The 27661-nt window shown below is 39.4% G+C and overlaps 1 protein-coding gene across 5 annotated transcripts in view; it reads right to left on the reverse strand.

Moving 5' to 3' along the window:
- LOC107999224 (discoidin domain-containing receptor 2) overlaps nt 1-27661 on the reverse strand; it is a 228438-nt gene that overhangs the window by 135966 nt on the left and 64811 nt on the right. The gene's annotated exons all lie outside the window — the stretch shown is intronic.

The following is a 27661-nucleotide window of genomic DNA, read 5'->3' on the forward strand; positions in this document are numbered from 1 at the left end:
CAAGCCTTGATATACAGAGTATTCGGGATTAAACGAGAAGAAAATTTAAGGGGAGGGTAAAAGGAACATGTGGGTATGCAAATTTTCATGTCGAAGCATATTTTCCATGTTGGAAGCGATTTAATTTTGATAAAGCGAGTCTGTATCCGTTCTAGAATTATCAATCTATGAAATTGCATTTTCATATATTATTCACGGATAATTAGAATTAAAAAGTAATTTTAGAAGAGTGGAAGCGATTGATTAATTGGATCTTTATTATAAAATAATGACGTTGATTTTTCCTTAAAATGGTTTCCATTGAAATTGCAGAAATAAAATATCCGAGATCGAATTAATTCGATTGGTTTGGTGGTAGTTTTAATGTTAACTCATAATGTTACTCTCAACTCTCTTTTCCCTCCAATTTTTTCCAATTTTTCATATTGGACTACTTCGATTAATTTGTAAATAATATCTCCACATTTTTACCGACTCTCTAAAAAATAACATTAAGTTAATGATTAATAACATTTTTACCAAAGAAATCAGGAATTAATTCCATTGTTCCAGAAATTCGCAGCAGGAGATTTCACATTCTTGTAGAGGAGGTGCAATTTTGTCTAAAGAAAAATAATTGCTCGTAATTTAATAAATAAATAAATAAACCTGAACCGAATGAACTTTTGCATTCAATCTTCGGAAAAATTCCTTAAATTTTCCACCCAAAATCACACTCACCGTATGAGAGGTTTTCTCCACGCTGAGTAACGTTCTGGAGAGGAGAGAAAGGAAAAAGAAAATACTCGCGAGTTAGTCAGACTTATTTGTTTCGCCCCACTTTTCGTGTCATCCGCCCGATTCCTCGTGCATTTGTGTATCGAATTCCACTCTATTCGTCTCTCACCTCTTCATCCTGTCACGTCCGATAGGCGAGAGCATTGTCGCCGTGCGTGGCAGAATTTTTATCTCGCGTGGAACGTGGACGAGAATAGGCGTGGCGGTCTTCCATCTCGAAGACTTAACGGTGGATCATCCCGGCGAAGGGAGAGATATTCGATTTTTACAAGATGACGCGTTCCATTCGACCAAGTAGTCACGTATAGGCGAGAGGAGGAATTTTTATCCCGCCACGATTCCCGGAGTAATGGTATGGAGATATCGTTTGTACATGGAATTTCTTTCTTGTGTTGTGAGTGATAGGCAGAATTTTTACTATGTAAGAGATTTGATATGAAAATAGATAAGGAAAAATCGTGTTTCTAAAGTTCCTGTATTTTATAAAATTCCGATCCGATGGTGATTCAATTTTGCGATCTCAACGATCTAAAGTTGTACAGTTTACAAATAATCCTTGGAAGGATTCAAAAGGATGCATATTTTTTTATTGCAAAAATCATTCAATCATTCACTTTCCTCGAACAGAAAGCAATCGATAGATCAAAGTAGATTCGAGAATATAAGAAAAATCAAGATCATTTCAAGATGGTGAATAAAAATCGTCTCAAAGTTCAAAACGAGGGTTTAAGATCATTTGAAAATTGCCCGATCAAATCAGAATTGATCCTGAATAAGAAATGTTATTCTAATATTATTCGATCTTCGAGAAAAAAAGAAAATTCAAGATCGAAAAAGAGACGAAAAAATTCATTTTCGTGTATTTGTTACGAGGTATTTTTTTAAACAAAGTATTCGAAACACGGATTGAAACCCGCTTACCGTTTATTTCTCGTGTTTTTCTTTCCTGGAAATTTTCCTCCGGATGGAAACCCTTCTCCAATTACCGAAAATCAGGCTGCGCCGATGAAAATATTTGCGATTTTCTTTTTCCTCCCCCTTCCTTGCAAAATCTATCTTCACTACGTGTTTAAAATTCGCGAAAAAGGACGTTGTTGTTAACTTTGAAACTCTCGCTGCTCTTTGATCGAAACCTGAATCGACTTCGCCTCCCATTGTTGTTGAACGTGCTTCAACATTGGCCTAAGAGTCCCGAAAAAAAATTTCGACCTTCTTCATGCACCTCGTACTAACCGTCGCTTGCTTACTAGAAAATAATGAAAATAAAATATTTTTTTAAAAAATAACAATACTTGTACCACTTTGCTCGTATCGCTAATTAAAACTTTAATCTATCCATAACCATTTCCTTGTGATTAAAACTATCTCTAATATCCAAACATCTATTTTACATATTTTTTCAATAATCGCGAAGCGAAAAAAAAGAATAACGAAACCCATCACGTTCGACGTGATTTTCCCATTCGTTCCAGTTTCGAATACTCGAAATAAACTGGAAAGAAACTAAGAAATATTTTTAATTCCCCGGAACAACTTACCCGAGAGAAAGAGATCCACAGAGAGAGAGAGAGAGAGAGAGAGATCCACGATCGCAGAGCTGGATTCAAACAGCGGTGGCGTTAATATCGGGTGTATTTCCGAACCCTCTCCTCGGAGGTTTAATAAAGCGGGAGGGGGAGAGACAAACAAAGCGGACGAAATCGGCTTTCTTGCATCCGCGCGAAATATCGCTTCGAAAGCTTCGATGATATTTTTCTCCGCGTGACTCTTCCAGCCGGCATGCGCTCCACGGTTTTCATCTTCGATCCCCGAATCGTTTTCCGATACGTACACCGGTACGAACGTGTACCGTGCCGCCGATTCCGATTCCTCCTCCTCCTTTTATTTCCAAATATCTGGCGCGCAGGCATTAAATCGGGGCCGAAAAACGGGACATATTCCTCCTCCCGAATGATGGAAAGAGGGGGAGGAGAGGAGGATGGCGGCATTTGGAATCGGATAAAAAAGGGTTCGAAAGGAGTCTCCATTATCCGTTCACAAATCTGATCCGGGTTGATGGGTCTTCCACTCGATAATACGCATTCGATGGTTATTTAACGATTTTCATGCTGTTAATTATTGTGAGAGGAAATTGAAGTGTGACGTAGCGTATCCCTTCGCTTACAATTTAATAGAAAATGGACGAATTCTTCAACGATGAATTATTCCAAGTATTTGGATATATTTCAAGCTTTTAGTATAATGATTTTTAGACGATATTGTACTATTTTATGAATATCTATTTTTGAATCTTGATATATATATAATCTTAGTAATTTTTGAAACGATATAATCTTGAATATCATCTTTGAAATCTCCAATGGTTGAAGAATTAAAATAACGTATAATAATGTAGAGTATAGAATTAAAATAACATATATCGATGTGGAAAATAGGTTTTCACGAGATAAAAGATCATTTACTTTCGTTCAACGAATGATTCCTCTTTTCCGGTAGAATAATTCCGGAATTCAATTATCTTACTCTACGATTGTTCTAATTAAATACTCAATCCCATCACGGATGCGTTCGACGTTCTGTCGTCCATGGAATTTAAATCCAGGCCGAGTTTTACGTCAATGGCACGCGAAATGCACGGCAGGGGAACCGGCAAACCGGTGAAAATTCGCCAACGTGGATTCACATCGTTCAAATTGAACTTTATCTCTTGAAAATTACTATAATTCTATTACGTTACGTCCCGCGTATTTTCTCAAATCTCAATTTCCAAAGAATCCTTCAATTCTCCGTAAAAATCGCGTAATCTTCTGTTTCAACAAAAATGGTACTTTAAAATTATCCTTTGAACACAATTTTCTTGCGCAATTTTTAATTTAATTTAATCTCGATTCTAGATGCGTTCTTTTCTTTTCTTTTTTTTTTTTTCATTCGCAACCTCCCTCCAAAAAACTTTCGAGACATGTGCAATACTTTCTCCAAACAAGTGCAAACAACTTGACAAAGCAAAATTCCATAAAGAGAGTTTTCACCTCGATCAAATCACGACACGTGTAACATGCTAGCTAGTGCACGAAACAGCAGCTTCTCGAACGTCGAAATATCGATCATCGCCCCTGTTTTAGCTCCACCTCCATCCTCTCACTCGCGTATAGAATCGAGATTCCATTGCGAGATCTCGATTCAGATTTGGGGAAAGGAGAAGCCTCGACATATCGTTAAGAGAAGGATCGCCACTCGAACGTCTTTTGATATCAAAGGCGAGACACGGTGTACCGTTTCAAAAGGTGCAAACGGGAATAATAACGACGGTCACGAGGGATGCTCGTCCTCGATTCATCGGCTTTATTCCTCGAGTTATAATTCATTGGACGTAGAGAATGTAGAATAAGCGGATCATTCGATAGCGAAATATTTCGAAATAATATTCGATCGAGAAAAATAATATCGTTTAGTCAGATGCACAACGATTCTCATAGAATTGTTCAATAATTATATTTAAAAAACACATTCATTTTATACAAATTTACATTTCTTCCCAAACTATTTCTTCTTCATCAAGATTCATTCGATGATTAAATATTTCGAAAATATTACTCATTGAAATATTATTCGTTGAAATAATCTCCAAAACCAAGACCACATTTCTTTCCAATTTTCATTCCTTTCTACTTCCACGAATCGCATCCTCGATCCCGAATCGCTAACAAAGAAATAAATAAGATCGAAGAAAAAAAAATTCCTCTTTAATCGAAAACAAAAAAAAAAAAATAACAGCGATCGTGCCAACGAATTAATTTCAACACGATTTCCCGATCCCGATTCGACCAGCAATTCCGAATGCAAGATTATACCGAGTACTGTTAGCTCGATGCGCGAAGACTGCACGTGCGTTTAATGCCCCGCCTATCCGCTCGATGGGATAATTCATCGTACCGCGCATCATTCCCTCTTATGGCTTTCGTTTTGTTTAATAACCCACGAGAGCGACCATAATCCGTAATGATAAATAATTCCTGCACCCGTTAAAATCCTTTCCCCGAAGCTTGTTTCCCGTGCGTGCCAATTATCATTTCTATCCGACGGTACCCTCGCTGTTCAGCAATGATTTCGTTCGATGGAGTGGAGCGCGCATGCGTCGAGTCCTCGCATTACGCGACCCACAACTCCCTCCCCTATGATTCCTCGATAATTATCCCCCCATCGGGCATACTTTTGTAACGCGTTGCCCAACTCTAAGCTCTTTGTTAAAACTCTGTTTCGTATTCGATGGATGGGATGGATAGGCTACGTCCGAAGTTTCGATAAATATTCGAGGAATGGAGGAAACGTGCCGATCCGATCCGATGATTTCGCGTTATTCACACGTTTACTCGATTTCCAGCTGTTAATTTTCAATTCAATTTTGAAAATGAATCGATATCGATACATTGGATTTATCGGTATATAAATTTTATCCCTTTTCCGCTCTTGATTAAACGGTATAATAGTGCTAAATAATTCCAGATTTTTATTTTCTTATCATTCCTATGGAGAATTAACATATCCCGATTTCATTAGGGAACGTTATTTACAACAAAATTTGTACCATTCACTCTCAATTAAAGTAACTAAAGTAGTGTAATATCGAATTACTTATTTCTTTTCTTTTTCTTTTCTTCTTTTATTTTATTTACGGTAGAGATATTCGAAGAATGAATTCATTTCAATTTCTTTGCAAATAAAAAGGTTAAAAGAGGCAATTTTCTATCCATCCATCATTCCATTTTAAATCCTTGAACAAACCTCGATCCAAAAGTTGTTCGTTGCAACGAACAAGCAAATACCATACAATTTATATTCGCTCTCGACTATTCCTTTATTTCCTTTTCCTCCCCTCGTTCACTCCCCTCCAAAGAATCGCGTTTTCCCCGCCGCGATCAAGAATCGAGACAACAGCGATTCCCCTCCCTCTAAAAAAAGAAAGAATAGGTAGCCTACAACGCAAACAACGCGTAGAACCATAGAAAATTTACAGGCCGACGTAACATTACAGCGATCCAGGGGTTCGATCGCTGTGGTAAAAACACAGCCGCGTGAATTTATCATGTCCCTCCTCCTCCCCTCTTCCTCCCTTCGTTAATTCGACGATACATATTGACGAGGAGTAGGAAAATACGCGGCGACCGCATAGACACCGCGCCATCAACGCGTATTAATGATTCCACATTTTCCGCGGGGGATTAGCCAATGGTAATCCGTCGGCCAAAACCGATTCACGAGCATACCGTTTCCCCGTTTAAATGGAACACGGTTTAAAGCAGCTCAATCCTCCGACTTGGACGAATTTACAAGCACGGATAACGCAGCACGGTTGAATTTCCTCGTTCACTTTTTATTTCTTTCCCTTCGTTTCTAGATAATGGAAAAATTGTGTATCTAGTTCTATCACGCGAATCTGATCGAATCGAACGATACGATGCAATGATATACGAAGTTTCTTTTCTTTTTTTTTTTTTTAACTCAAACGACGAAAGATTCGAAATTTTCGTAATTTTCGCTTCGTTACAGAGAGAGAGAAAGAGCGTCTTATCGCGTGAACTGTCGCCGAACGACTGCTCGCTTGTACGATACGTATGTAAACATTTAGGACATGAACTTTTATTATTAAACGAATATATTCCATATTATACGAACTATCGAAGTGTATTTGTAATATTTGTATAATTTACTTTTTGAAAAATTTTTTTTCTTTTTTTACATCTCTCAATTAATAACAAAGATACTTCCGTTATATGTATCGCGGAATTTCACGCTGGAAAAATCGTGTATCTAGTTGTATCACGCGAATCCGATCGAATCGAATAATACGATGCAATGGTATACGAAGTTTCTTTTCTTTTCTTTTTTTTAACTCAAACGACGAAAGATTCGAAATTTTCGTAATTTTCGCTTCGTTACAGAGAGAGAGAAAGAGCGTCTTATCGCGTGAACTGTCGCCGAACGACTGCTCGCTCGTACGATACGTATGTAAACATTTAGGACACGTAGATACACACGAATTTTTATTATATAAACGAATATATTCCATATTATACGAACGATCTATCGAAGTATATTTCTATAATTTACTTTTTGAAAATTTTTTTTTCTTTTTTTACTCTCTCTCAATTAATAACAAAGATACTTCCGTTATATGTATCGCGGAATTTCACGCTGGAAAAATCGTGTATCTAGTTGTATCACGCGAATCCAATCGAATCGAATAATACGATGTAATGGTATACAAAATTTTTTTCTTTTTTTTTTTTTTTTTTTTAAAAATTAAAAGATTCGAAAGATTCGAAATTTTCGCCTCGTTACAGAGAGAGAGAAAGAACGTCTTATCGCGTGAACTGTCGTCGAACGACTGCTCGCTCGTACGATACGTATGTAAACATTTAGGACACGTAGATATATACGCACGAACTTTTATTATTAAACGAATATATTCTATATTATACGAACTATCTATCGAAGTATATTTGCATAATTTACTTTTTGAAAATTTTTTTTTCTTTTTTTACTCTCTCTCAATTAATAACAAAGGTACTTCCGTTATATGTATCGCGGAATTTCACGCTGGAAAAATCGTGTATCTAGTTGTATCACGCGAATCCGATCGAATCGAACGATACGATGCAATGATATACGAAGTTTCTTTTCTTCTTTTTTTTTTTTAACTCAAACGACGAAAGATTCGAAATTTTCGTAATTTTCGCTTCGTTACAGAGAGAGAGAAAGAGCGTCTTATCGCGTGAACTGTCGCCGAACGACTGCTCGCTTGTACGATACGTATGTAAACATTTAGGACACGGAGATATATACACACGAACTTTTATTACATAAACGAATATATTCCATATTATACGAACGATCTATCGAAGTATATTTCTATAATTTACTTTTTGAAAATTTTTTTTCTTTTTTTACTCTCTCTCAATTAATAACAAAGATACTTCCGTTATATGTATCGCGGAATTTCACGCTGGAAAAATCGTGTATCTAGTTGTATCACGCGAATCCGATCGAATCGAATAATACGATGCAATGGTATACGAAGTTTTTTCTTTTTTTTTTTTTTTTTTGAAAAATTGAAAGATTTGAAAGATTCGAAATTTTCGCCTCGTTACAGAGAGAGAGAAAGAACGTCTTATCGCGTGAACTGTCGCCGAACGACTGCTCGCTCGTACGATACGTATGTAAACATTTAGGACACGTAGATATATACACACGAACTTTTATTATTAAACGAATATATTCCATATTATACGAACAATCTATCGAAGTATTTGTATAATTTACTTTTTGAAAATTTTTTTTTTCTTTTTTTACTCTCTCTCAATTAATAACAAAGATACTTCCGTTATATGTATCGCGGAATTTCACGCTGAAAAAATCGTGTATCTAGTTGTATCACGCGAATCCGATCGAATCGAATAATACGATGCAATGGTATACGAAGTTTCTTTTCTTTTTTTTTTTTTTTTGAAAAATTGAAAGATTTGAAAGATTCGAAATTTTCGCCTCGTTACAGAGAGAGAGAAAGAACGTCTTATCGCGTGAACTGTCGTCGAACGACTGCTCGCTCGTACGATACGTATGTAAACATTTAGGACACGGAGATATATACACACGAACTTTTATTACATAAACGAATATATTCCATATTATACGAACGATCTATCGAAGTGTATTTGTAATATCTGTATAATTTACTTTTTGAAAAATTTTTTTCTTTTTTTACTCTCTCTCAATTAATAACAAAGATACTTCCGTTATATGTATCGCGGAATTTCACGCTGGAAAAATCGTGTATCTAGTTGTATCATGCGATCCGATCGAATCGAATAATACGATGCAATGGTATACGAAGTTTTTTTTTTTTTTTTTTTTTTTTTTTGAAAAATTGAAAGATTTGAAAGATTCGAAATTTTCGCCTCGTTACAGAGAGAGAGAAAGAACGTCTTATCGCGTGAACTGTCGTCGAACGACTGCTCGCTCGTACGATACGTATGTAAACATTTAGGACACGGAGATATATACACACGAACTTTTATTACATAAACGAATATATTCCATATTATACGAACGATCTATCGAAGTATAATTTTTTTTTGTATAATTTACTTTTTGAAATTTTTTTTTTCTTTTTTTACTCTCTCTCAATTAATAACAAAGATACTTCCGTTATATGTATCGCGGAATTTCACGCTGGAAAAATCGTGTATCTAGTTGTATCACGCGAATCCGATCGAATCGAATAATACGATGCAATGGTATACGAAGTTTCTTTTCTTTTCTTTTTTTTTTGAAAAATTGAAAGATTCGAAAAATTCGAAATTTTCGCTTCGTTACAGAGAAACAGAGAGAGCGTCTTATCGCGTGAACTGTCGCCGAACGACTGCTCGCTTGTACGATACGTATGTAAACATTTAGGACACGTAGATATATACACACGAACTTTTATTATTAAACGAATATATTCCATATTATACGAACTATCTATCGAAGTGTATTTGTAATATTTGTATAATTTACTTTTTGAAAATTTTTTTTCTTTTTTTACTCTCTCTCAATTAATAACAAAGATACTTCCGTTATATGTATCGCGGAATTTCACGCTGGAAAAATCGTGTATCTAGTTGTATCACGCGAATCCGATCGAATCGAACGATACGATGCAATGATATACGAAGTTTCTTTTCTTTTCTTTTTTTTAACTCAAACGACGAAAGATTCGAAATTTTCGTAATTTTCGCCTCGTTACAGAGAAAGAGAAAGAGCGTCTTATCGCGTGAACTGTCGCCGAACGACTGCTCGCTTGTACGATACGTATGTAAACATTTAGGACACGTAGATATATACACACGAACTTTTATTATTAAACGAATATATTCCATATTATACGAACTATCTATCGAAGTGTATTTGTAATATTTGTATAATTTACTTTTTGAAAAATTTTTTTTCTTTTTTTACATCTCTCAATTAATAACAAAGATACTTCCGTTATATGTATCGCGGAATTTCACGCTGGAAAAATCGTGTATCTAGTTGTATCACGCGAATCCGATCGAATCGAATAATACGATGTAATGGTATACGAAGTTTCTTTTCTTCTTTTTTTTTTTTTTGAAAAATTGAAAGATTCGAAAAATTCGAAATTTTCGCTTCGTTACAGAGAGAGAGAAAGAGCGTCTTATCGCGTGAACTGTCGCCGAACGACTGCTTGCTCGTACGATACGTATGTAAACATTTAGGACACGTAGATATATACACACGAACTTTTATTATTAAACGAATATATTCCATATTATACGAACTATCGAAGTGTATTTGTAATATTTGTATAATTTACTTTTTGAAAAATTTTTTTTCTTTTTTTACATCTCTCAATTAATAACAAAGGTACTTCCGTTATATGTATCGCGGAATTTCACGCTGAAAAAATCGTGTATCTAGTTGTATCACGCGAATCCAATAATACGATGCAATGGTATACGAAGTTTTTTTTTTTTTTTTTGAAAAATTAAAAGATTCGAAAGATTCGAAATTTTCGCCTCGTTACAGAGAGAGAGAAAGAACGTCTTATCGCGTGAACTGTCGTCGAACGACTGCTCGCTCGTACGATACGTATGTAAACATTTAGGACACGTAGATATATACACACGAACGTTTATTATTAAACGAATATATTCCATATTATACGAACTATCTATCGAAGTGTATTTGTATAATTTACTTTTTGAAAAAATTTTTTTTTTCTTTTTTTACTCTCTCTCAATTAATAACGAAGGTGCTTCCGTTATATGTATCGCGGAATTTCAAGCTGGAAAAATCGTCGCGTTTCATTGAAATATTCACGAGGGATGCGTCTCTGGTCATCGGACGGGTTCGATATCGGCCGCGATAATGGAGATTCGAATCTCTGCGTGCACGCAGAGGAGTCGACGTATTGTTCCCTGTGGGGCGAGCACACGGTTGCAGAATGGCCGCTTTCTAATATTTACAACGCTTTAACGGTGCGCGGAGCGTAATTTCGTTTAAAAACGATCCGAATCGGCCGTATTTCACGAATCGATGGGGAGCATCGTTTTTTGAATAACTGCAGATAAGGAAGCACGGGTGAATTATTTCCAATTGATAAATGTTTCTTTCTATCTTCTTTCTTTTTTTTTTTCTTATCGGGTATTTTTACAGAGTACGAAACGTCACGTGTCGCGTCGCGAATTGAGATTGAATCTAGCTTGAAAGAATTTACTGGATTTGTCGGACTAAAAATTCGAATATCTATTATTTTTATAAATTCAATCAACATCCTATCGATACTTAAAAATAGGCGAGAATGATCGAACGAAGAAGAAAGAATAGCTCTTTTTCTCTCGTTGTTAAAATTTAAAACACGGAAAAAGGCGCATATGTTCGAATTACAATCTTATTTCCCTTTTCCCCAAAGATTTAGAATTCGAAAAAAATGATTTCGAGGAAAAAAACTTTGAGATTAAATTCATGACACTTTGCTATTATACATTTTCGATTGATTACGGTATTTGCAAAACAAAATCTGCAATCTAATAATTTGAAAAGTGTTTAATCGGACGAATGCCGAGTTATGACGTCTCTTAAACTGCCGAGATAAATCCACGGCATACCAAACAGACGGAAAATGGCGAACGGGGTCAAGATCGATAGCGATAGACGACCCTCGTTGAATTCTGAATCCCGGAGTCTCGGAGATATTTTCGTTGAATTAATTAGGAATTAATAAGAAAAGCCCCCGAAGGGACGAGCGAGGCGGGGAGGGGGTAGTCGAATGCTTATTGTTCGAGTGCCACTCTCTCTTTGCTCTCCCCTACTTCTCGAGAACTTCGATTTTAGATAAATTCGCCTTTATTTAGAGTCGGTCGATCAACGCTGTATCGGAAGTAACGAGGTTAAGAAAAGAAAAAGTTGGAGGGAGGGAAAGATAGCTCGCCACCCTCGAGGAAGAAGAGCGGTCTCGACCGGTTTTAATGAGCGGCGAATCTGGCTGTCCTATAATTGAAGCGATGTTGCGAGCGCAAATTGCAGAGACTCGCCACTCCGATGAGCGAGGCAGGGGGAGGGGGGTAGAAATCTATGGGAGGGAGGTTGAAAACCAGCCAGCTGAAAACTTCTCGAGTGGCCCTCGGTGCTCGAAACTTGCCGAAAAAGTTCAAGCATTCCGGCCCTTCTCGGCGAACGCCGTTTTTATTTTACCGTTTTCCCATTTTTCCCTTTTCCGTTTCATTCGCGTCCTCCTCTTTGCCGTATTATACAATATGACACGCGAGCATTTAAAATTTCTACGCTCGTAGAAATTTTCGATATCGTTTCGATCTTGGATTCCATTATTGGGCGAATATTTAAAAAAAAAAAAAAATATGGATACTGAGAATTTTTCATACGACTCGCCGATACGATTTTCGCGAAATAAAATTCTAATCCTGTGGAATCTATGGCAAACATAATAAATAAAACGCGAGGGATTCGTACGCGTTTAAAAAATATTTCGATACAGATAGAAAAAAAGAGTAAATAAATTTTAAGCTCCTCGCTAAATAATAAAAAAAAAAATATAAAAAAAAACTTCCATAAGGATGAATAGAAATTCGATATTCGTTTGTACAGTATATTTACATATTGTTTTGACGAACAGAATTTCTTCTCCATTTTTTTTCTTTTTTTTTTTTTCTCATAGCGGTAACCACTAGCTGATCGACTGCCGTATCGAGAGAAATTCTCTCGTTGAGCCGTGGTAACTATTCTTCGTAAAGCGTGTTTCGAGCTCGAAACTATTCCACGACTTTTTCAATGTTCCCATATCTCTCGTCGTCCATCTCCACTCGGATATGATGGTGTAGGAGAACATTTTTTTTCTTCTTTTCTTTCCTCCCTTCCCTTTCTTTTTCCTTTTTCCCTCGATCCTCTCTCGCTCAACCCACCAGTGGTTTCCTCGTGCCGATCCTCGATCCTTTTGAGAATCAGCGGCGGAAAAATCACGCGGGACGCTTCGGATAAAGTGGATGTAACTGTGAAAACAGTCGCTGCACGCGGGTTCGTATCGAGACTTATTATCGAATTGCGAATTCGAGTCGCGGTAAAAGCGATTTATCGCGACACGCGCCGGGTGTCATTTACAGAACGGCTCATGGTTTTGATCGACAAGCGTCACGAGCACACAGGGACGCGATAATTATTCTCCGAAATCCGAGCGAATAAGTTTTTCCATCTCTCTTCTCGCGAAACGTGGCTAATTTTTCCTCGATTGAAATTATAATTATATTTTATAAAAGGAAATATTTTTCTATCTAAGTAAAATTTTAATCAAAGGGATCGTTATTACATATAATACATTTTTCAACATTAAATGACGCGGAAGTCGAGCTCGAACAAGATTAATCCTTTTGTTTCTAAAAATTTTACATTCTACATTTTAACAATAAAATCAATTCGAGTGGATTCCTTGCGACGAGAAAGAAATCTAAATCTGAGCAACAACTCACGAATTTCTAAATCCTTTCAAGTCTTTGAGTTTGATGCGAGTAGATACGATTTTAACTTATTCTCGAAGCGAAAACTTCGTACTCCGAAGAAAAGGATCACATTCTCCATATTTGACGCGCCATATTTTTCGAGGTTTCTACAAGGTTAGTGGATGACGTAACACGGTTAACCCGTAAAATGAATCACACCATCAACGGTCTTGTAACAGTGACAATGTATACGTTGCCATATACGACTGATTAAATTGCTGCTCGTTCCTGTGGATGTGTTCGAAATGCGTATACACGCCAGCTGATACGGGGAAACGTCCTCGTAACACCGGCTATTCGTCACAATCAATCAAAGCGAGAAGCCTGTCGGCTAAAATAACAAAAAAAAAAAAAAGAAAGAAAAGAGAGGGAGAGAGTGAAACAGGAGGAAAAAACGTGAAAAAGAAGTATGCAAAAAAAAAGAAAAAGAAAAAAAATATGCACTCTTCGATATACTTTCAAGCTTGCAATTGCACAGGAACGTCACGAGCGTGTTCATTTCAGTTTTGGAAAATACGAAAACAAATTTTCGCCCAGGGCCGTCTGCACTTCGCTTCTTGATCGTATTGTTCGTCAAAGCGGCACGTTCGATTTTTCCCCGGATATATCGAGTTTGAAAAATGCATCTGCAAATTCGAGCCGTGTGACAGCAGCCGCGATAAACGAGGCACTGATGCATCCGGACAGTTGTCGGAACTTCATAGATGATCTTCAATTTCGCTCCCGATTTTTGCCAATTCGATCGTACGTGCACGTTGAATTGAAAATGTTCGATGGTTATCGTCGAGCGATACGTGTGTACTTACGTATGTATATAACCGAAATTAATTTGTATTCCATTAATCGCACAATTACACCCGTTCTCGTTTATTAGATTCAGAAATTAATATTTAAAAAAGAACATAACTTTCTTATACATACAATATTTCTTTCAATATTCCATTATAACGAAGGAAACAAATCGAGTTGTGAAAATCGAAGTGATGACTCCATAATAAGAGACGTTCGTTTATTCAACTTTTAATTAAACATTTAACTCGAAATCCTCCCGCAACGAATAAACCAAACGACGAATAAAGTAAGAGACGCGGAAGCGGGATGGGCAGAAGGTAAAACAATCGCGAGATCCATTACTCCCGTTAACCTTGTTGGAAGCGGTGCATCAGGCTGGAATACCAAATCCTGTCAAACCTATCGGGCGTGCATCGTTCGATTGAATCGAAGGAGTGGGTCGAGCCTCCCCTTCCCAAACGAAACCCCGCCGGTGTGCGTCCGGTGTACGAAAGATAGAGACGCGGAGGCGAAACGCGGCGCGGTAAATGTGACGCAGGGTCGAAATATCGATCGAGCAATTATTCTCGAATGAGTTACGACGGGCAACGATCGTGAATTAGATTAAGCCTGTGACACATGGTGATATGAGTTACGGGATCGTGTCCAATGTAGACCGAACCGGCGTGGAGATAATATGGGAAACGAGGAGTGCGCCTCCACACATCCTTTCTCCCTCTTTCGCTCTCCCGTCCTGGTCTTTGTCCTTGTTCTCTGTCGGGTTTGAACAGGCCACATAAACGGATACCTTCAGCGAGTCGGGTCAGCTAGATTAGCCGGATCATCGTGGAGGCACGAAGCGGCTACGACATCAGCGATCTGTTTTGAATACGAGTTAACGATTGCTTTGGTAAAATGTCACGAGCATGTATACCGATGTATCACTACCAGGATGATCAGGATGGGATTCAGGATTTCGAGAATCTCTTTCCGTTCAGGAGGTTATCTCAGGTTTTCTCCGAGATCCGGGGATGGAACTGGGTCAATGGAATTGGCGGAATCATCGGTGGAACACGAATCGAATGGAACGCGATTCCATTTGTTCTTTCCTTTTTTTTTTCTTTTTTTCTTTTTTTTTTTTTTGAGTCAGATGTATGCGGATATACGTTACGGATGAAACGATTTCGACCGATGGTTTTTCTTTGTTTTAGAAATTGAAATAATTGGAAAACTGCGAGGGATGAAGTTGATAAATTAGGTTCTTTTATAGTCGGAGAGGTTTTTACAATTTCGAATTGTTTCGTTGGAATGTGATTTGGAATTTATCAAATTTTTCACCTCTTTCGATCTTGTTGTTGATATTGTTGAAATATTCCGCTCTTAGATAAAAAATAAAGAAGGAGAAATAAATGGAAAATTAAGAAAATAATTATTATGAAAAATACCATTACCGCTCATTAATTGCGCGTACAACAAAAATTATAAATTTTAAGCTGTTCGAATGTTTCCAATCCTTATCAATATGCAACCGATGACTCGATGATTCCGCGAATTGAAAAAGAGAGAGAGAGAGAGAGAGAATTGCGAAGCAAGTCTTGTTCTTCGTCGAATCATTTTCCCTTGGAAATCAGAATTTCCCTTACGTCGAATCGAAATCCTCGTACAACCCGTACAACCATTTCTACGCTTCGAATCGCGTAAGTTTAAAATAAACAAGCAACACGAGGCCTCCCTTCTCCTCCTCTTCCTCCCCCTCGCCCCCGAACCTCGTTAATTACCGCTTCCTCGAACATCTCTTTTCCAAAATACCGGCTCGAATGCTCGAGCGAATCCGGAACACGGATCGGAAAAGATCTCCAATCTCGTTCCATTCATGTATTTGGTATTTCGCAAGATGATGACTTCCATCGTGGACGAAGGATACCTGGAATCGTCGGAACCAGAGTCCAGATAGTTTCAAAGATAATTCATTCGACCTCTCGATCAGGCTGGATCCCCTTTTGCCGCGTCATAAATCAGGCGAACGTGCGCGCCTCGGACTTGGACGATTAGACTCGTCGGCCCGAAACTTGCCCCAACTTTCCTCTCCCGATCGCCCATCTCCTTCTTCCGATCTTCGTTCAACTATTCGACTATATCGAATAGTTCACTGGCTGCCTTCTTGGTCAAAACCCGGCTCGATCTCGAGAGAGGTACGGAAATGAGAGAAGGGGGCGGAAAAGAGATTGATGGTGGTAGAGTGATGGTAAGACGAAGAAAAGACACGGTAGAGGACAGAAAGAGAGAGAGAGAAAGGGAAACTTTCGAGTTGCTTTTTTTCCCCTTTTTTTTCAGACGAAAGAGATTGGCGGGTAGATCGAAGAGGAGCACCTAACTTCGGAACACCATTTGATAATATATACCGAAGGCAATGCGAATCGTCCGTAATTGGTCTGCGCCTTCCGCCGCCGATACCGAGTCGATGAAGCGAGCTAGAAAAACTCGGCCCCCATCCGATCGATTCAACCTCGTTCCAAGCTTCCGTAGAATCTCTCTCTCGACCACATGCTTCCGATCCTCCTTTTCTTTTCTTTCCTCTTTCCTTCTCCTTTTTTCTTCTCCTCTTTCTTCTCTTTCCCTTCCCTCTTCTCCCTACCTTTAATACTTGAGAGATGCGGTTCTTCCCGCCCTCCTTCCTTTCATAGTTCTCGCGGTGGAATTTCAAAGTAAGCTCGCGTAATTTACAAGATTTCGCGAGGTTCGAGCGATAATGGAAGTTCCGGCAGCCGTGTTCCATTCCGGAAATTCGGTTAATCTTTAAACGGCCAACTTTATTCCCGTTCGGTTTTAATTAAAATAAACTGTTATCGGGACGCTCGTTATTTTGAATTTCTTCTTTTCTTTCCTTCTCCTTCTTTTTGTAACGTGGAAATTCAAAAATTGGAAGATACTTGAGAACCAAGTTTCGTTAATGAAATTCGGGCCTGAAAAACAGACGGAAACAAAGAAAAGGCCAAATTTAGAAACAAGAAATTCTCGAGATACCGAGTGAAAAATTTACATTTATCGTCATGAGGCTATTAACTGGATCATATATGCTAATTTCAATACGACTATCTTTTCGTCTATTTTTTGTATTTTTATCACTCATCGATCAAAACTACTCTCATTCGATCGATGTGTACTTCAGCTACGAAATACACTTGACAATTGAGAAAGTAAAAAACCATGAACCGTGAAAATTCAAGCAAACGATTCCTCTCTCTGTTTTATTCACTCTCTACGATAAATGTGCGCGTTATTGGCCCGTTCCTTTCGAATATAATAATATTCCACTTCTCAAAGAACTGGAAACTGGTTTTTAAACTCGCAAAACGGGGAGGGGAAGAGGGAATTCAATACATCCATCCATTCAAATTCGCTCTATGGACACGGTAATTCGAGCGCAAACTCGAATTAAGGATATTACTCTTAAATTACCACGCAGTCCCGTCGATGCTCTTTTCCTACTTTCCATTTCCCCCATTTTTCGGACAGACTGCACCGTTCCAAACCAACTTTCTCAAACTCTTCCCTCTCTCTCTCTCTCCCTTTCTCTCTGTCTCTCCTCGTAGCAAATACTGTTTCGTTCCTTTCGCAGCGAATTCTTCACTCTTGTTTGAGAAAAATAAATAGCCGAGGAACGGGCGAGGGGGAGAGATTTACATACACGCGTTTGACCTGTTGTTGGCGGGCGTTGGAAGGAAGGAAGAAAGGAAGGAAGGAAGGATCGCGCGATTCGATTAAAATTAGATTGGAAACGGGTTGCGGTCGGACAACGTTAATCCTCGGCGAATTAATATTGAAAATTAATCGGATTTTCGTCCCTCCCGATGATTTTATTATTTTCACCGAGGGAGGGAGGCGACGGATTATTCGATGTAACGATACTCGCCGAATGAATAGGGACGATCGGTGCTCGTGAATCAATGTAAACGAAATCTGGCTGGGATTAGGATTCGAAGGGGGGAATAAATATAATACGCTCGATGAGTGGGACAATGCGGAAATTAACATATCGATGTAACGAAGGGGAGGCGGATCGTGAATAATTTTACTCTGTTTATAAGTGGGGATACGAAAACGAAAATTATTATTCGTTAATAAAATAAATGATTAATCTTGTCAACGGTTTCTTAATTTTGGAAAGTTGTTGAAAAATATCTAAATATCTCTGTAATTTTAATATAATAATAAATTTTTGCAGAAGTAGATGTCAAAGAGAGGGAGAAAGAAAAAAGGAAAATCCAGGTGGAGGTAAAAGGAAATTGCAATAAAAAATCTCTCTTCCCCTTCGCATCATCCACTGTACATCTTTTGCACAAATCTTCGCACACCACTCCATTAAATCCTCGACAACCCTTGTTCACCGCGAATTAAGCGTACACAATTAAACATAGTCAGACCGTAGACAGTGCACCCTTAAAGCGCACGCAGAAGAGGGAGGCGAAGAGGATTGGGAGATTAGAAACGGCGTGGCTCGATTAAAGGGGATGAAATCGACGTTTGTCCCCGACATTCCACCGTTTTACATTTTAATCGGTCAAACAAATTACGAGGGAATTACGAGGGCGCGGCAATCGTTGGCGAATCCAAACGAAATTGGCCGACTTATGCGAAACGTTCGAAACATTTGTGGCCGAAATATCGATCTTCTCCATCCTTTAGAGGTTGTCAGCTCTATCTTTGGACACGATGGCCGATTCGATGCACCTCGATCGAGGCCGACCTCGTAAAATCCGTCGAGAGATCCGCAACCGATAACCAATGTTTTCCAATTTCCGCAACCGACCAACGGTCCATCGTATCCAGATCCCGATGATATTCACCTTCCAGCCACGGAATCGATGCCACTCCATAAAGATGTCTCGCTGTTTCGATCGGCAGCGAGCACGTAATCGTCGACCGGTTTACTTCGAATCTGTTCATCTTCGAATGAACTTTCAAATTTATTCTTTTCGTTCATATTCATCGAAATATTCGGTTAATCAATAATGGATCGGACGAAGGAATGAAATAATAACGGAACGAACGCTTTAAGACAAAAATACGTACATAGAATCTATATACGTATATTCGATGAACAGAAATTATTCCGAGGAGAGGAACGTTCGTTCCCCGGGAAAGGAAAGCAAACGTTGTGCAAAGGATTGAAATAACCGAGGAATAAAGATGGAAACGACCAAGTGGATCCGCAGAAACGATAAATTTAAGTTTTCAAGGGACCGTGAATCGTCGTATCGCGTATTTTATTCCGGAGGTTATCGTACGTTTCTATTACAAAGGGACCTCGCGGAACGAAAAGTTGAATTCACTTTTTCCGCGAAGTTCCACGAAGAACGAGGGGGGAAGAAAAAAAAGACACGATTTATATATATATATATAGAAATAAGACGCGTTACGCGTACTCCTTTCGAGATTACCTTTCACGTGTACTTCCCGAATGGCAATCGTCGATCGGGCGCACGTCCCTCGATTCCTTTTGCGGATATTCCACATATATCTCAGAGAGCCTGATTCAATGACGAAAAGCATAAATCCACGTAGAATGGAATCTCCGTGGAAAAAGTTTAAAGCAACCCTGAGGGATGATAACTACTGCGAATATCTCTCCTCTCGACGAGAATCCCGAAAACGAGGAAGGGTTCTCCTCCTCCTCCATCTCTCCTTTCAACACTGGACACTGTGACAAGACACACAGTGTTGGATGGGAACCGCAATCAACTTTGGCGACAGATGATGCGGATGCGTTGAATGCGACAACGATGATGCGCCTCGACGATGGTGAACCACTCGGCTCCCGAATGCACATATATACGCGGCCCGAGATTGTGTGCACAGCCGCGCGTAAACTCGAAGGGAGAGCATTAGTAGCGGGTCACCAGATCAAACAAACGGCCGCGAACCTGTAGAGGGGCGGGAGGTGGGTAAATTATATGTGACGTCGCCTTGCCGCCTTGTGTACGGCTTCCCGTTCGGCTGAAGATATTATATTTGGGGAAACAAGAGTTTGCGCGCCCTATTGTGACGCGTTTCCGCGAGGACAAAACGTAACCGGATTTCGGCTTTGATTCAACCGGCGAGGTGATCCTCGCGGCTTCGAAATCCAGCTCTCGAGTTGGAAAATGAAATTTCTCGAATTCTGTAATTCTGTATCTACTAGTTAGCAACTTGTACGAATATATGTATTTGTATGGAATTTTTATGCACGATCTATTGCGTCTCAGAATTTAAATCCGTATATTATTATAGAATTTTTTTCTAGAATATAGAACGAATTTTGACGAACGTGACGTGTTCCTTCTTTACTGCTCGTGGCCTTAATTCGCGCGACGACGCATCCCGTATTCAGTGGTAAAGTCGTTCGTTAGTCGGACTCGAGTCGTGAAATTAATACGAACTCTCCTTTGTTCGTGAATTAGATCTAATTTTCTCTGCACTATTCAATTATCGTATTACGTTTATATCGATTCGATATAAAGTTTACTAAAGCACGACAATTTTCCTCGACGATTCGGATAATTATTTCTAGTATTTACTTCCTGTGCGTCTTCATTATTCGAGCCAATGATAAAAGAAGATCCTTCCACGGATTCTCCGACTAAGAAGCTCTCACCTCGAATAAATATTCCGATCAAGAGACCGGAGAGGAAAGAGACTTTCTTAGAAGTCGACGATTTGAAAGGGGCGCGCGGATCAACACCTCACGACTCGAAGATAATATCGAGAACGATGATCATTGGACGATATCGTCCTCTCAAATGTCGTAACACGCGTTCCAGAGCAGTATTCGTGATTATAGCGGAAAGCAATCGCTACTTAGTCGACGACTTCTCGATGGAAACTCGTCATTCCTTCGAGGGTGTGTTTCAGAAGCGAAAAATCAGGATCAAATGCGTGCGAAGTAACGAATTGGCCAATTCCGACCAAGTCGAAGCACGAAATGATCGTAATGAAATTAATAAAAGAGTGGTGGCGAGGATCATTAAATACGAGAACGATTCGACACATTTAAACTTGTGATTCCCTCTTGATCGTCGGCTCTGTTTAAATTTTGCACGCGTTTAAATTTATATTTGACATATTTGGAATATGGATAATTATTAATTACAAATGGGAACGGTAGAAATTTATTGAAATGTAAAATGTAATGCGAGAATTAATTGAGAATCTTGCAAAGAGAGAGAGAGAGAGAGATTCATTTTTGATAATTGGCCAATTTGATATCCAACGTAACTTCATGATTTTGCTAATTATATACTTCTTTCGCGATGTAATTATATAGGATAATTTAGATGGATATTTTTTTAAATTGGAGGAAAAAAAATTTAATTACAATTTTTGAATTTTTTGAATCTAATTTTCTAATTCCTGGTCGTTATCAATTAACTCTTAAAACTCGATATATTAAAAATCAACAGAGAACAGTATCTTTGTAAAATCGACGAATTAACCAACTGTCCATCGATAAAATTATTTTCGCTCAGAATTAGATAACAATATCGACGAACATTCTATTCCTCTGGAAACACGGAATTTTTATTTCATTTCGACATTTGGCATCGATGATTGGATTAAATAATCTAATTTCCTTTTTTCCAAAGGCAAGGAGTCGTCGTTTTCGGACAGACAGCTGGAGATTAAGCTGAGAAAGTAGAAACTTTTTGAAAGTGTAACCGGAGAGCGATGGCTGCGACGAGTCACATAGAAATTAACCGAAAAGAATTCCGTTATCCGACCTCGATCCTCCATGCCTTACATCGTTCCAGAGTAGAACATCGATTTGCATCAACTTTTAATTCCAGATTTGATCAAAGATGGTTCCCCGAGAAGATCTTTGGGGAAGAAGCGACGTTCTAAAAGCTATTGAAATGTAAAGTTGGAGTTTGGTGTAAAGTTAATTAAACTGCAAGATATATCATTTCGAGATTGCCATATGGATCGTGGATAGAAATGGAGAGTGGAGATTTTACGATGGAGATTAAATGGAGAATATTCTCGAAACGAAGATGGAAATTTAGTTGGAAAAGGTTAATGTTAGATTCTCAAAGTACAAGTACGAAAGTTATTTTATCTATATACGTAAAATATAATTACAAGCGATTCGAATTTAAAGTAGAGAATAATCCATCGATTCTTCGACAATTATTATAATCCTTATCGATAATTAACAATAATCTGATGGAATTCTGGATTCTGGCTCAAGTTCATTAGAACGTAACCAAATCGATCAAGAGAGATAAATGAGAATTTATGAATTCAAAGATGTAAGATACCGCACAAAAATTGCTATTAAAATTCAAAATTCAAACGATTTTAACTTCCATTCCAATTAACGTCACGCATCGAGGCGCAACTTGAACGAATTATCTTACTTCCAAACATTCGAGTATGTAAATTCGGTAGTTTGTTTGCAAAGTAAGGGATAAATTATTCCAATTTCAAGATGTCCTCGTTTAACGGAGGAAGAAAAGTCGACTACTTTGCAAACTATTCGCTAATAAACTTTCGCGACACACCCGTCCATTACGTTTATCTTATCTCGAACTGACGCACTTCAAGCTATGACGCATGGTGTGCGCCACGCAGCATCCATTTACCAGGATGCGTCTCATGATTCATTATGATTCACTATCATCCCTTCTGCTCGGATAACGATCCGCAAAAATTAATTTAAACACGTGCAAATACTGATTCGTGGATCGGTTAAGATTCAATTTTAATCGAAAATCTTTCTCTATACAAAATTTATTATTTATTTGCGATATTATAATTCGGAATTCACTCAATCGAAGTAAAAGTATATGCAATTTTTTATTTTCTTACACGGAAATTTAAATACGTTATTCGATATGGACGAAGAAGAAAAGATTGTATTCAAAGAAAATCCTGAAATACTCGGCAAACGGATCGTTTAATCAACGATGACAGATGTCGGGGGTTGAAAAGTTTTCTCGGTAAAGCCACTAACAGATCCAAAACCATTTAAAGACTGTAACGAATAAGCTCGTCGATAATAGATCCCCCCCTCCCCCTTGTGAATAGCTCTGTTTATAGGGAAAACGAAGGAAAGGTGAAAAGATTTGACATTCGATATATTATCGAATATACACTGTCTAAAAAAAAAGAGAAAGGAAATAGAATTTGCTCCAAATTTCTTTTTTTTTTTTCACCACAATTTATCTTATTAAAGAAAGAGGACGCTTTTAAAGAATGTATTAAGGAGCACGCTTTAAAGGATGTATTAAGGAGGATCGCAAGGTTTCATAAAGTATGCAATGGAAGAAAGCCAAAGAGAATCACCTACCGCGATTACTTCGTTGCTTCGCCGATACATTCAATAATAAACATTACACGAGCAAAGAGAAAGAGAAGAAGGGGGGGAAAAAACCACGGTTAACTAAAAAATCACTTTGGCGTCGAGATGAAAATACATGGAATTCCACGAATTTTCCGAATAACCACACACAGATGGGAATTCCACCGATCCGCATCGACTACCCCCTCCCCCACCCCCAATCCCTGCCCCATCATCCGCGGGGAGCGTATCTTGGTGCGCGTGAACCGTCACAACGCGCGCTTTCGAATCGAATTTCCAGCCAGCCGAAAGTTATCCGACACCCTCGCCGGGGAGGGGGATGAAGCCCTGGCAAGCGTGGGAAGGGCGGTGGACACAGAGCAGGTAGCGAAAAAAGAAAACAAAGAGAGAGAGAGACAGAGAGAAGAAACAAAGGACAAAAAGATCAAGAGGGGGGGAGCGAGAGAAACGCAGGACGGGATGAAAGTCGACAGAGGATCCGGCTGAACTTTTTTGCATGCGACGTACGCCCCCTCCTTTTTTCCACCCTGCCTAGCGCGCGAAATTCAATTTTCGTGTCCGCACGCGTCTACACACGATTCAGCGACAACCTACCGCGACAATGAGAGGACACGCTCCACCGAGCTCCACCCGTGTACATCCCCATCGCCACCGTGTATCCACCGATAAGCGTGGGCGCCGATGAAAACGAGCTTTCGTCCTTCGAGCCGAGTTCGTTCACCGACCCAGCTCCGAACTCGAACGGGCGTGCGCGCCGTCTTCCGTTGCGTGCTCGACGACAACGGAGGAGGACGAAGACGAGGTTGCGTGTAATTAGGTGATGTGTTTATCGCGCATCGGTTGGCCGCGGCGTGACGGGTTAACTAGTTACAATCGATTATCGCCCCGAAGAATCGGGGTTCTTCACGGTTCGTCGACGTTCTCCTCCTCCTTGCTTCTCTCTCTCTCTCTCTCTCTCTGTTTGTGACGCACGTTTGACGCGTCGCGCCACCTCGAGTTTGACCGCGTGTCACACGCTTGGAGGCGGAGGGGGTGCGCTCGTGCGTTGTGCACATTGTTTCCATGGCGAGGCGCGGGACACCCCTCGCGAAAAAAAAGGTCGTTTGTCGCCGGCCTTTCGAGCGACACCGGTTCATCGGTTCGATGAACGTCGCCTGTGTGCGTGCGCGTCTTTACCGCTGGCGAGAATCATTCCGGTGGCAGTTTAACAGGACGTTTAACAAGGGATAAAAGATATTCGCTATGATCGTCAAGAGCATGGATTTATCGAGGAGATTCAACGAAATTATTCAGATGGATAAAACGAGGCGGTATACGCGATAGATGTACGCGATCGAATTATCGATTATTAGGTACAAAAATGGGAGATTCGTTGACCGTTGCCGGTTCAATCGGCGGATAGCAATAAACGGAAGGAGACGGGGAGATCTCTCGGTCCGACAATTGGATCGAGCAATTCTTTCCCTCCTGCACAAATGTTCTCCAACTCTATTTCCAGCTACCCAGTGGCAATCCGGCTACTTGTTATTTCGACCTCTTTCTCGACCTCTTTACCCGGATTTATTCCTTCCTTCCGAGCCCGTAACTGCCCTCCCCTTCGAGATACTCGTAGAAAGATAAATTCGAAAAATTCCGCTCGTTCAATCGCTCCCTCCCCGAAAGAAAGCCAATTTGTACGTTGACGAGGATCGATATCGAACTCTTCACGGCTCGTTGTTCGCCACGCGACCGCGGAACGACCAACGAGCTTCGAAATTCTCGATTTAGAAGCAAACAACTCGGAGGATCCGCAGAGTGTGACCCCGTGGATTCGTTCGGATCCACTTGATCGCGGTCACGTTGAGGATCCGCGAAGATAAAGCGAGCGGGGAGAGAGCTATCCGCCATTTTCTTACCAGCCGCTTAAAAAGCGGAATCCTTCACGGGTAACGGTGAATTTCAAGCCGTGGGGAAATTCGCTTTGGAAAATAAGCGTTACGAAATTGGATGAAGACCAACACTTGATCAGATTTAACGAGTCTTCGCGAGGAATTTAATCTTTAAGGGAATTTAATTTAATCGTTTCTTAATTGGAGAATTTTGTATGTAAGATGTATTAGAATTTTGAGACGAGAACGGGTAGAGAATTTTGTGGAGGATGATCACCGAGGAGTATCATCAGTGGAGATACGTCGATCGTTTTGATCACATCTCGTTGATATTAATTATTATATAATTTATAATAAATAATTTTCATCGAAAGTGTGGTAGTAAATTATTCTTACAATATCTCGAAATACTCGTAAAAGATGAATGCAAAGCAGAATCGAACGTTATCGTATCTCTCTTTTTAAATGGAATCATACAATTTCTAATATGCAACGCGTCAAAAAAGAAAAAATATCAACAAAAAATATCATTAATTAAAAAAAAGAATACAAAAAACCATTTCACTTCACAATATTTGTCATTGCTACCAGAATAATAATTAATAAATATTAACTCAAAACGGAATGATTCACCCTCGTAATACATAATCTATCAACTTACGAGTCTCGCTACGTTTTATCGAAAGTCGTCTCTCGCCAATTATCCAGAGAGCAATAGAACTTACCGCGAACTTTCACGGAGGCAACCTCAACCCCTTTGCCACGATTTTTCCGTATCCGCCGCGTGCCACGAATTCCGCTTGTCAAATTACGAAGACGAGTCGAGCGCAAGTTTCTCGTGCCTAACTCTCTCGTCAAAGTGAGTTTCGACTTGGGGATTCCGCTGCCTCGGAAACGTTGCCGCCTGTTCGTCTTTAAGGGGCTGCTACGTCACTGATATGTATCTCCCACACATTGTTTCGCAAGCGGGTTATGCCTGCAATCCGTGTCTCTTTGTATAATCCTTTTTGCCTCGTTTTGCTACGTTAATAACGTTGAAAACTGTCGACAAGTGAGGTGGAACTCTATATCTCAACGAGAGGTCGTCGTTATTTTCTTTTAAAAGATAATCGATATCAGTCAAGATGCGCTCGGACAAAGATCGTATTGAAATATTCGGAAGAAAATCATCGAAAGATCTTCTTCCATCGATCGACAGTATTCCAAGTACTTATCAAATTGATTTCGAACGACGAAGAGATTTCTTTTGCATTCTAATCTACTCCTAACTTGTTTCAATTTTCGATATCGGTAGACAGGAAAGATTACAAAAGGATTAACAAGAAACTCGGGTGCAAACGAACGAAACGATTTAGGATAATCGAACCAATCGATAAAAATGATACAACAATTGCAGGATTTTGTACACAACGATACGTATCAATCGCAAGCGTGGAAAAAGGCAATGGCGCATTTAAGCCCGCGGTTCTCGTAATCGATTACACGTGGTATCCACGTTTGTTCCAATTACATCCCCGGATCATTACGCGCGTAAATAAACTCTCGAAGCAGAGCGTTCGAATATTTATGGCTTGTGCTTGGCCTTGCGTTTGCCCGAGCTGGTCGTAAAAGGTATTTCCTCAACTTATCCCGATTCCAAGAGGAGCCGTGACGCGGAAACGCGGAATCGAGACGGCAGAATCGCTTTAATTGGAAGAACGCGTCACCGAAAGACGCGCTTGGAGATTCGTCGATATGAGCAGGGAGGAGAGTCGAGTTAAGGTTAGTTAGCTAGAGAATTCAGTGGCTGGCACAATGGATGAGCCGAAGGCTGTGGCGCGAAACGAGTGTGTCGACGCTTGTAAAGAGTATCTTCACGTTTCCGGGAACCGGCGAGACCTGATCCGTGGTAATGAGAGACTTTAGAACCCCGTCTCCTCTGTACACACACGGAAGAGGGGCACAATTATTGCGAAAGTTCGTTCTCGGTTTACTTTGGAAGTTATGCTACCCCTTCGAGAGGGGCACGCCCGTTCCCTGCGATCGAACAACTGCGTTCTTGCACGAGAAGAATTAACGACGGCACGGCCGATGGAAGGGATCGAGATCGAGATCGAGACGAGTGGTGTTTAAGAATTCGTCGTTGAATTGGAAAAATTAGAGAATCGAATAATATTTACCTATAAATATAGACATTAAATGTGTGAATATTTTCTTACTTAGTGATATTTGGTTACGAATAATAATATTTCGTTATTTTCCATTATTATTATACATTTTATAATAAAGTTTAATTATAAACGTTGAAACGAAAGAATGTATAATTAAATATAATTATGCGAGTTAATCGTATTTCT

The sequence above is a fragment of the Apis cerana genome, linkage group LG7 (assembly GCF_029169275.1).
Source record: "Apis cerana isolate GH-2021 linkage group LG7, AcerK_1.0, whole genome shotgun sequence".
Classification (NCBI taxonomy): Eukaryota; Metazoa; Arthropoda; class Insecta; order Hymenoptera; family Apidae; genus Apis; species Apis cerana.